Below are 12,619 nucleotides of genomic sequence, written 5' to 3'. Positions count from 1 at the left end.
CTCAGAGCGGTGCACTGGTTCCCGGTTACCCTTCCTCACCCTTGTCCGCTTTATCGACTCATGGGTGGAAGAAATGACAAGTGTGGCGTATTGTGAGCGGGTGCTGCACATGTCAAATAAAACCGTTGTGCAGTACAATGGCTTGATGCGGGAGGCTTGCACAATGGACTTGATTTCCCAGCCCCATAGGCAAATTGGGTGTCCCGGCATGGTGGTGGAAGTTGACGAAAGTCTCTTCGTCAAGCGAAAAAGTCATGTGGGAAGGGTGCTGCCGCAGCAGTGGATTTTTGGAGGAATCTGCAGGGAGACTGGTGCCCGCTTTGTCACTGCAGTTGAGAGGAGAGATGCCAGTACGTTGATGCCCGCCATAAACGATTTTGTTACTCCTGGTTCGATTATATAGTCTGATTGTTGGAGGGCCTACAACACGGAGCAACTTCATCAAGCAGGCGCGTGTGAACCATCTGTTCAACTTTGTGGACCCAGAGTCCGGGGTTCACACGCAGAATATAGAGCGGCTGTGGGGGGGGCGTGTAAATGGAGAAACAAGCGCCAAAGAGGCACCTCCCGCAAACATTTGGAATCCTACTTGGTTCATGTGGAGGAAAACTCCCTTTAGCCGCATTGTACATGCTCTGACACTGCTTCCCTAGGCAAATGAACAGCCACCATAGTGACTCTACTAGTCGTCTTTTTTTTCCTTCATTCTTTATTTTTATTATTGTATAAATGTAATTAATTAATGTTATCTTTAGGATTATTCAGTAAATTTAAAGTTTATCGTTAACACATGTCTTCATTACTGTGTCAGAAGTATGGTATGGCAGGTGTGAATTTGTTCCTAAAACCCTCCCACTATCCACGCCACCCCGAAGTGTGGGGATCGGCGGTGGAACGCGTCCTCCCGACCTTTTCATACCCCCACTATCCACGTCGGCGTGGAGTTAATTTTATATAGTGTGGCGAGCACAGCGAGTCCATCGTTAATTTTATATAGTGTGGCGAGCACAGCGAGTCCATCGATAATTGTTTAAGGGCAACTTCGTAGAAGTTGCCCTTTCAATTTAACAATGTTGCAGAAAGACTCAGTGAAGTCACATGCAATCCCCGCTTGAACCAGTCTTTTCACATGCGATATATTGCAAAGCATGTCTGGCTCAAAAGCAATCTATAAGATTGCGTCTGCAGCCAGGGCAACTTGCAGGCTCCGGTGGGATGCAAACAGGACCACACATCACATTGGACCTGCTGTCATTCACCTGTGGTACCATGTATTAAAATAGCACAATACTACTGTGCAGTCTCCAACACAGCTCCTTGAGGGATGATGCTTCATTCCATTACCAATATGGCCACTGGTGTTAATAATGTGTATGCCTGGCACCATCTTGTAACTGTATGAACCTAGTGGGAGATGAACCTGCCCCCCTCAACTCCAAGACAGCTGTGACTTTTACACACCACACTGCTGTTCCAGAACCCTGCACCAATCCCACCACATCCAAGACCGTCACTGGCTAGTGATCTGTCAGAAACCAGATCAGCTTCATTGCCTTAACCAGTTTAACAGTGAGTATCACTATACCCTAACTTACTGGTAAAGCATTGAGCTTGGGTAAACCGCTTTCTCTCTCATTTTTTGTAATCACTGGTAATAAATAAATATTATTTTTAATTATACTTTTTTGGTTCAGTGTTTGATCATATGATCTAAAAGATGCTGTAGGTTTCTTCTAAACCAACAGGTTCTCAAACTTTGTCCCCAGGACCCCACATAATGCATGTTTTGCAGTTCTCCTCACAGAATCAAGTAAAATAATTAGCTCCACCTGTGGATCTTTTAAATTGTGACAGTCAGGAATGATTGCACCTATCGGGTGACTTGGAAAATAAGAAACGTGTGGGGTCCTGAGGATGGGGTTTGAGAACAACTGATCTAAACAAAGAAGTGGGATGTTGACATGGTAGAAGATGCATGAATATATGTTGTCCATGGTGCTAGCCACCCAGTAGTTCCACACCCACCATCCCACAGTACTACTCAGTTACCTGGTAGTTATATTCAAGCACAACACAGAGAAGTCAGTACAATGTATTTATTATATGGAGATACTCTCCAAATTGTGCATACATCAGACATATAGGACAATTAAGAGATTCACAGAATCTAATCAAGTTACACAATACCACTGTATACAGTGAGCATTGTCATTTCCAATTCTGTCAGCCTCAAAAGCTCCTGGTAAAAGCCATCATCTCTGTACAGATATCCAACCTGGCCACAAGTGTTTAACGTGATCTAGTTTCTCAGTTAAAATCTGTATTAAAGTCGTAAGCATCATCAGCCTCCTTTCCCAGGCTTTTTGGCGTAGATTTAATTGTCGTTTCAAGTTCAGCAGAGGTGAAAGCAGCAGCTGCCTCCTCTGACAAAGAAGGAAAAGTTGCAATAGAAAGGCTTCAGGAAGCAGGTGAGTCTACTCCGCCTGGGTCCCGAAGGATATATAGCCGCGAGTAGTATATCTGAAACGCCTCTGCTATGTCTTTTGAAGTGTGGCATGGGTTCCCTTTGTGAGATTGAATTTGAGCTATAAATGTGGTTGCCCGCTGGGCTCGCAGCGCTCTAGCCAATAGTTTTGCGGGTTTATTACCTCAGAGAAAATATCTATTATGGCATTTTTGAGCCTCCATTTTAAATTGATCAGACATAATCACATTAAGTTCCTCCCAAGCCTTCAAGAGGGATAGGAGAGCATCCTCCGAGAGAGTGGGAGTTAAAGAGCAGCCTCTTTTTTTCATGATGGCACCCAACTGGAAAAGTTTGCCATCGCATTTGTGCACCTCCCAGATTGTTACGGACGAGACCTCAGTATTGTCATTATTTTGAATATAGTCAGATATCTTTTCCCTAACCTGCTGTTGACACAAAGGATCTTGAAGGAGCGATTTGTTTAACCTCCAGGTGCAGTATACTGGGACAAAGACAGCGACTTACGGCAAAGTTTAAGAGAAATTGGGGCATGATTTGTCCATGTAATATTACCTATGCTAGAGGCTTTGGCTAACTGTAAGAATCTATGTGAAATAAATAAGTAATCTAGCCTACAATAAAAGTTGTGAGAGCGCGAGTAAAAAGTGTAATCTCATGTAGAGGGGTGATGTATACGCCAAGCATCAATAAGCTGGAAGTCCTGAAAAGTTTTTCGGACATGCCGGTGCAACTTACTGGAATATCTGGGTGAAGGATTGGAGGAGTCAGGGGGTGGCTCTATATACCAATTTAGATCTCCGCTAAGAACAAGGACCCCCTGAATATATTTTTTTAATATTTGATTAAAAAAGTATAGTTGGGCCTTATTCGGGGCATAAATATTAATGAAGGTGAAAACAGTGTCAGAGATTTTACAATTTAAAAGTAAAACCCTTCAATTTTCAAAAAAAATATATTTAAAAAAAAAAAGAAGAAAAAAAAAAAAGTAAAACCCTGCCTGGCAATAACTGATGACACTCAACATCAGTCAGGGTAACATATCAGGCAAATAGGATCGCTACACCCAATGTTTTAACTTCTGTATTATTTGAGACGTAGCTTGTGGGGAAATTTCTATTCCTGAGGGAGGGGGTGGAGCCTCCTTTGAAGTGTGTCTCCTGTATAAAGTTTGCCCAGTCAGCCTTCAATTCTCTGAACACCCGTGACCTCGTCCTGGGAATATTAAGTCCCTTAACATTAATTGACACTACATTAATGACCGTCATCTCAAAAACACAAGGGGAAAATCAAAGGCAATACTAGAAGAGCTAAATCTACCAGAGAGGTAAAAAGGCATATGACAGACTGTTTGAACAAAGCCGGCTAGGGGGAGAGAAGAGAAATAGAAGGGAAAAAAAACAGGAAGATGCTAAAAAAATTATAAGAGCAAAAAGGCAGAACAGAAAAATACATAAGGTAAAGTAGCAAGAATACAGCACCGCTCTCTCGTAACATATTAGTGAGAATAACACTCCCACCAGTAGACCCAAGAACAAGCATTGCAGTGCATGTGGAGCTACAGATGAGGTACAGATCCAACCCCCGACACAACAAGCACCTGAGTTATAAAGGAGTAAACAAGACTTCCTAGCATAACTTAAAACTCAACTAGAAAGACCAATGGTCTAAATAGAAACCCAAATATGATTTCAATTTCAGTAACAAAGGAAAAGTAAAGCACTGTGGACTGTACCAAAAGAGCACAACCAAACAGTAACATAAGATATAAACCTAGCCATACTCAAAAAACAGTTAATATTGGCAACATAGGAGAGAATACAGGAAACTAATAATGCGTCTTACAAAAGGTGGTAGACAAATGAGGAGATCCTCGATAATCATCCTGGGCACATTCCCAAGGCTCTCCTAGGCAGTCTCTTGAACCGTGAATCCAATGATTAAGTTTGGGTCAATGTGATTTACAGCTAGGCAAAGGGTTCATATTCACATGAGCACGGAATTACCGCATATCATAAAGAAGTGTAAAATAGGAGGGCTGTAGTATCAGGTCTTTTACGTGTGTGAGGAAGATGGAGAGTAGTAAGTGGTGCTATTACATTTCTGGGACGATGAGGGGGAACCTAGTACCACCTGGAAGGGTGGTTCAGCCATTGGGACCGGAGGAGGAGATAGCTGCGATCGCAGCTATTGCCAATCAGGAATCTTGACAGGGTCGATTGCCAGTTTGGAACAAAAAAGAAGGGTACTTGTGTAGTACCAGGGCGCCCAATTAACATACATAGGTTAGAGCAGTGGTTCCCAAACGGTGTGCCGTGGCTCCCTGGGATGCCTCGGGACACATGCAGAGGTGCCGCAGCTTGGTGGTCTAGGACCAACTTAAATTATTAATGGTTAATTATTTATGAGCAAAACCAGTGCTGGTAGCTGGCAATCAGAATGTGTACCAACAGAAGCAAATCCTGCCCTTTACCACATGACTGCCACTAAGAATCGCATATAAACCCAATCTAAATAAAAAAAAATTGACCTAGGGGTGCCGTGAAAAAAAGTCTGATTCTCTAGGGTGCCGCGAATCAAAAAAGATTGGGAACCCCTGGGTTAGAGTAAGAAAATTGCATCGAATCGCACGTCCCGTTTTAGTGCTGTGCGATGCGATCTCAGCAGTTAATATGTATGGACATTTGGTGGTTAGTGTAGCTGTGCTTTCTGAAAAAGCGTAGGCTGCGCAAATAGCGTAGTCAGTCAGAACTTGCGTAAGTGTTCCCGGACCCTGTCAGATTCAGTCTGAGGTAATTAACGGAGAGTGATGGCTGCATCAGGGACAGCTGAGAACATGACAGGTTACAGTGATGGCAGGTGAACCAGTCACCATGCCAAATACAGAGGAGGAGGCTGTAATCTTTTTCCAGCGCCACCAGTTGCTGCCGGTCACGCAGAATTGTGTCAACGGGCACCCGATGCAGCTATCCGTGAAGGAAAGCAAGTGGTGCTGCCACATAAAGGCCTGCCGCAAAAAGGTGAGCCTCAGAGCGGTGCACTGGTTCCCGGTTACCCTTCCTCACCCTTGTCCGCTTTATCGACTCATGGGTGGAAGAAATGACAAGTGTGGCGTATTGTGAGCGGGTGCTGCACATGTCAAATAAAACCGTTGTGCAGTACAATGGCTTGATGCGGGAGGCTTGCACAATGGACTTGATTTCCCAGCCCCATAGGCAAATTGGGTGTCCCGGCATGGTGGTGGAAGTTGACGAAAGTCTCTTCGTCAAGCGAAAAAGTCATGTGGGAAGGGTGCTGCCGCAGCAGTGGATTTTTGGAGGAATCTGCAGGGAGACTGGTGCCCGCTTTGTCACTGCAGTTGAGAGGAGAGATGCCAGTACGTTGATGCCCGCCATAAACGATTTTGTTACTCCTGGTTCGATTATATAGTCTGATTGTTGGAGGGCCTACAACACGGAGCAACTTCATCAAGCAGGCGCGTGTGAACCATCGGTTCAACTTTGTGGACCCAGAGTCCGGGGTTCACACGCAGAATATAGAGCGGCTGTGGGGGGGGGGGGGGGGGCGTGTAAATGGAGAAACAAGCGCCAAAGAGGCACCTCCCGCAAACATTTGGAATCCTACTTGGTTCATGTGGAGGAAAACTCCCTTTAGCCGCATTGTACATGCTCTGACACTGCTTCCCAAGGCAAATGAACAGCCACCATAGTGACTCTACTAGTCGTCTTTTTTTTCCTTCATTCTTTATTTTTATTATTGTATAAATGTAATTAATTAATGTTATCTTTAGGATTAATTATTCAGTAAATTTAAAGTTTATCGTTAACACATGTCTTCATTACTGTGTCAGAAGTATGGTATGGCAGGTGTGAATTTGTTCCTAAAACCCTCCCACTATCCACGCCACCCCGAAGTGTGGGGATCGGCGGTGGAACGCGTCCTCCCGACCTTTTCATTCCCCCACTATCCACGTCGGCGTGGAGTTAATTTTATATAGTGTGGCGAGCACAGCGAGTCCATCGATAATTGTTTATGCTGAGAATTTTCAGCTGTGTGATCAGGTCTGAATAACCCCCCATGATGGTGATCAGTTACACTGGCAAGTTTATAAATCCACACTTCGTAGAAGTTGCCCTTTCAATGTAACAATGTTGCAGAAAGACTCAGTGAAGTCACATGCAATCCCCGCTTGAACCAGTCTTTTCACATGCGATATATTGCAAAGCATGTCTGGCTCAAAAGCAATCTATAAGATTGCGTCTGCAGCCAGGGCAACTTGCAGGCTCCGGTGGGATGCAAACAGGACCACACATCACATTGGACCTGCTGTCATTCACCTGTGGTACCATGTATTAAAATAGCACAATACTACTGTGCAGTCTCCAACACAGCTCCTTGAGGGATGATGCTTCATTCCATTACCAATATGGCCACTGGTGTTAATAATGTGTATGCCTGGCACCATCTTGTAACTGTATGAACCTAGTGGGAGATGAACCTGCCCCCCTCAACTCCAAGACAGCTGTGACTTTTACACACCACACTGCTGTTCCAGAACCCTGCACCAATCCCACCACATCCAAGACCGTCACTGGCTAGTGATCTGTCAGAAACCAGATCAGCTTCATTGCCTTAACCAGTTTAACAGTGAGTATCACTATACCCTAACTTACTGGTAAAGCATTGAGCTTGGGTAAACCGCTTTCTCTCTCATTTTTTGTAATCACTGGTAATAAATAAATATTATTTTTAATTATACTTTTTTGGTTCAGTGTTTGATCATATGATCTAAAAGATGCTGTAGGTTTCTTCTAAACCAGGCATGTCCAGCGTTGGCCCTCCAGATGTTTTGAAACTACACATCCCAGCATGCTTTGCCACAGTGTTGCTATTAGAGAATGCTAAAACTATTGCAAAGCATGCTGGGATGTGTAGTTTCAAAACATCTGGAGGGCCAACGTTGGACATGCCTGTTCTAAACCAACAGGTTCTCAAACTTTGTCCCCAGGACCCCACACAGTGCATGTTTTGCAGTTCTCCTCACAGAATCAAGTAAAATAATTAGCTCCACCTGTGGATCTTTTAAATTGTGACAGTCAGGAATGATTGCACCTATCGGGTGACTTGAAAAAGAGGATTTTGGTACTTACCGGTAAATCCATTTCTCTGAGATCAGCAGGGACCACTGGAATCACATTGGGTATTAGAGCTGGGAATGCTGGGAGCTAGGCACTTAATAATAATTAGGGGATACTGGCTCCTCCCCTCTAAGACCCACAATCCCCCAGTGAGGAAATTGGCCCACCAGAGGAAAGGGTTACAGAACAAAACCATAACACAACCATACACACAACACGCAGGTATCGGACCGGGCTGCAACAGCAACCACAACAGGCAGAATCCAACAGCCGGGCGGGTGTCCAGTGGTCCCTGCTGATCTCAGAGAAATGGATTTACCGGTAAGTACCAAAATCCTCTTTTCTCTGACATGCAGCAGGGACCACTGGAATCACATCGGGGAGGTTCCAAAGACCAAGCCCCGGGAGGGAGAGTGCTGGGGATTCTGTAAGACCAGACGACCAAAAGTTGAAGCTGAAGCTGCAAACGTATCGAACTGGTAAAACTTAACAAACGTGTTTTGAGACGACCAAGTGGCCGCTCTGCACAGCTGAGAGATAGAAGCCCCTCTCTCAGCGGCCCACGACGTACTCACCGATCTGGTAGAGTGAGCTGTTACGGAGACAGGAGGCACCTGTCCCGCATGAAGATAAGCACTACGGATCGTCCACTTGATCCATCGTGCAATTGTCTGTTTTGACGCAGGCCACCCCCTGCGGAATGCGTCATAGAGAACAAATAAGGAATCCGATTTGCGTATAGACCTGGTTCTCTTGACGTAAATCCGAAGCGCCCTGACCACGTCCAAGGAGGATTGCTCCGGTGATTCTCCTTGAAAAGCCGGAACCACGATAGGCTGGTTTATGTGGTATGAGGATACCACCTTCGGAAGGAACCCTGCCTGGGTACGCAGCTCTGCTCTGTCCTCGTGGAAAATTAGATACGGGGGCTTGCATGACAGAGCACTCAGCTCTGAAACCCTGCGAGCTGAGGCCAGGGCCAGTAAAAGAACTGTTTTCCAGCACAAGAACTTCAGTTCCACCTTGTTCAGTGGCTCAAATGTCTCAGACCTCAAGAAGGCTAGTACCAAGTCCAGATCCCAAGGAGCTGTGGGAGGCACGAAGGGAGGCTGAACTCGGAGAACCCCTTGAAAAAATGTTTGTACCTCAGGAATGAGGGCCAATCTCCTCTGAAAGAGAACAGACAAGGCCGAAACCTGGACCTTGAGAGAACCCAGTCTCAGCCCCCCATCCAACCCCCTCTGTAAGAACAACAGAAGGCGGGACAATTTGAATACCCGGAATGGCCAGCCCTTACACTCGCACCAACCCGCATATGAGCGCCATATTCTGTGATAAAGCGCTGCTGAGGCGGGCTTCCGGGCCCTTAACATCGTAGGGATTACAGCTCTTGGAATACCCTTCTCCCGCAAGACCTCGGTCTCAACAGCCACGCCGTCAAATGTAGCTGTGGCAGATTCTGATGAAAAAAGGGTCCCTGAAGGAGCAGATCCGGTCTGAGGGGCAACCGAACTGGCTCGTCTGCCAATAACATCTGGATGTCTGAGAACCACGTCCTGCGAGGCCACCAGGGTGCTATGAGAATAGCCTGCACTGGTTCCCTCTTGAGTCTCTTCAGTACCTGGCCCAGAAGTGGAAGTGGCGGGAACAGGTAGACAAAGCTGAACTCCCACGGGGTCGACAGAGCGTCTGCCGCTATGGCCTGAGGGTCTCTTGTACGAGCCACGTACGCTGGTAGCTGGTGGTTCTTTCGAGACGCCATCAGGTCCACCTCGGGAACTCCCCACCTGTCGGTGAGTTCCCGAAACACCTCGGGGTTGAGAGACCACTCGCCTGGGTGAAGGTCCTCCCTGCTGAGGAAGTCGGCCTCTAGATTTTCCCGACCTGGAAGGAACACTGCTAGCAGAACTACTCCTGATCGTTCTGCCCACTGAAGAACCTTCTTTACCTCCTTCATGGCCATGCTGCTCCTCGTGCCGCCCTGCCTGTTCACATAGGCGACTGCCGTGGCATTGTCCGACCTTATCTTTATGTGTTGACCCTGAAGGAACTCTTGAGCCTCCAACAGAGCATTGTAGATGGCTCTGATCTCCAACACATTGATGGACAAGCGACTCTCCTGCGGGTCCCACCTGCCCTGGAGGCAGAGATGAAGCACTACGGCACCCCAGCCGCGTAGACTTGCGTCCGTTGTCAATACAATCCAGTCCTGGACTGCAAACCGACGACCCTCTATTAGATTCCTTCTGTGTCTCCACCACAGTAGTGAATGTCTTGCCTCGGCCGACAAGTGGATTCTTTTGTGCAGATTCAGGTGCGAGCCCGCACCCTTTCTGAGAAGATCCAACTGAAACGGTCTTGAGTGGAAACGTCCCCACGTCAGAGCTGGGAAGGCTGCCACCATCTTCCCTAGCAGCTGAGTGCACAGATGGAGGCTGATCCTCTGTGGAAGTAAGATCCTCTGCTCTAGGTGCAAGATAGCCTGGATCTTGTCTTCCGGCAGGAAGATTCTCAGAGACTCCGTGTCTAGCCAAAGGCCTAGGAACAAGATCCTCCTGGATGGAACTAAAGAGGATTTCTTGAAATTCATTATCCACCCCAGGCTGGTGAGCGTCTGAGTGGTTAACCTCGCATGACTCTCCAGTAACTCCCTCGACGGGGCCTTGATTAGGAGATCGTCGAGATAGGGGATTATTGTCACCCCTTGACATCTGAGGTATGCGACTGCTACTGATAGAGTCTTGGTGAATACTCTGGGCGCTGACGATAATCCGAAGGGCAGAGCCCTGAACTGAAAATGATCCCGACCGATGGCAAAACGAAGAAAGGCCTGGTGAGAGATCCAAATCGGGATGTGTAGGTAAGCATCCTTGATATCCAATGATATCATGTACTCCCCTGGCTCCAACGAAGCAATCACTGAGTGGATTGATTCCATTTTGAATGGTTGATACGAGACTAACCGATTCAAGGGCTTCAGGTTGAGAATGGGCCTGACTGACCCATCCGGCTTGGGGACTACAAAGAGGGTTGAGTAGAACCCTGTGTTCCTCTGAGTAGCTGGGACCGGCATGATGACCTGAGCCTCCCGCAAGATCCGAATGGCTTCTAACAGGCTCGTTCTCCTTTCCTGAGATGTTGGCAGAGCCGTTGTGAAGAATCGTACCGGAGGAGTGGAGTCGAACTGAATTCGGTACCCCTCTGACACCACCCTGCGAACCCAAGGATCCTCCGAAAGGGAGAACCATTGGGTTCCGAAGGCCAACAGACGGGCACCTACTGGTAAACTGTTGACGGAAGCTGGTAAACCGTCATGCCACCGGCTTCTGCTGGGGCTTAGGTTCCTGGGCTCTTGGAGCAGCCTGAGGACGGGCTCTGGCTCTGGAACCTCTAGAGGACTGGAAACCTCTTCCTCTGCCCCGAAAGGGGCGCTGAGTCCGAAAGGACTGAAAAGACGGACCTGCGAACTGTCTTCTGGGAGGAGGAGGAGCTGCCGACGGTAAAAATGCCGACTTCCCTCCCGTCGCCTGTGAGATCCATTTGTCTAATTCAGGCCCGAAAAGGATGTCCCCGGAAAAGGGAAGACCCTCCACAGCCCTTTTAGACTCCGCGTCCGCCTGCCAAGAGCGAAGCCAGAGGGCCCGCCGTGCAGAAATGGCGCTAGCTGATATTCTGGAAGAGATTAAGGAAACATCCTTAGCCGCCTCTCCTAAGAACATAGCAGACTCCTTAACATGTTCAGCCAAGCAGCGAATCTCATCTCTAGGCATACCTGATTCCAATCCTTCAATGATTAGCTCCGCCCATTTAACATTTGCCCTATTTACCCAGGCCGAGACTATTGCCGGTCTGAGTTGAGTCCCTGCTGCTACATAAATGGCCTTGAGAGTAGCCTCCAACTTTCTATCTGAGGGATCTTTCAAGGCTGAAGCCCCCGGGACTGGCAGAGTTGTCTTCTTGGACAGACGGGAAACTGAGGTGTCCACCGGAGGTGGAGTCTCCCACTTGCTTAGGGCCGCAGGCTCAAAAGGATACAGAGAAGGGAAACGTCTGGGAATCTGAAAACGTTTGTCCGGATTCCTCCATGCAGCCAGAAGCTGATCCTGATTTGGACAAGGAAAGACCACTGATGTCTTCTGAACCCCTCCAAACAGATCAAACTCCTGTGGCTCTGGTCTGGGATCCTCCGGTAAACGAAGTACCTCCTTTACCGCCATAATGAGAGCCTCTATCCCTAAAGGAGTCGGCTCTTCCTCAGGAATGACATCCTGAACCTCTTCCCATTCACCATCCTCCATTTCGTGAAATGGATCCTGTTCCTCCTCTAAATCATCCTCCACAATAATAGCCTGATAAGGTCGCTTATTGCTAGATGCAGAAGGCCTCTCTGGTCTGGACATGGAGTTAGCTAACCCCTCCACCGACCTTGCTAGGGCTGTAGCCCAAGATGGCTCCGCTCTGCGAGCCAGCGCCAATTCAGAAGTGAGCTTTGACATAGAACCCACTAAGGTTGAAGCCCACTGGGGCGCCTGAGACCCCGCCAGTGATGCAGATTCAGCACCTGAACATGACTGACAAACAGTGGCATTACCCTCAGCTGTGTATTGAGAAAACTTAGCTGTACAGACAGTACAAGCAAAAACCTTCTGAGAGGCTTTGGATTTGCCCGTCATGATCCCTGCTCGCCCGGTCCAACAACAGCGCGCGATACAGGTGCAAACACACACACACACTGAGTACAGATACACCTCTCACAAGCTAAAAACCTCAGGGTTCTGTGAGACCTGGAGGAGAATGAGCCCTATTAGTGACAATACAGCGCAAAACACTGTGTCAGTAATAAAACCTTTAGAGCCTTTCAAGCTGCAGTAACCTGTGAACAGGAAAGAGTCAGCCTTACTGTGTATCTGTGTAATGGCCGCGCCATGCCGGCCTCCGTTTTACAGCGTGTCCCCTCTCCCTCTGCTTAGCCAACCTGTGGCGTTCTGACAACGTC

Source organism: Crinia signifera, chromosome 8 (genome assembly GCF_055691185.1).
Source record: "Crinia signifera chromosome 8, ASM5569118v1, whole genome shotgun sequence".
NCBI classification, from domain to species: domain Eukaryota; kingdom Metazoa; phylum Chordata; class Amphibia; order Anura; family Myobatrachidae; genus Crinia; species Crinia signifera.
This window is presented reverse-complemented; position numbering follows the sequence as displayed.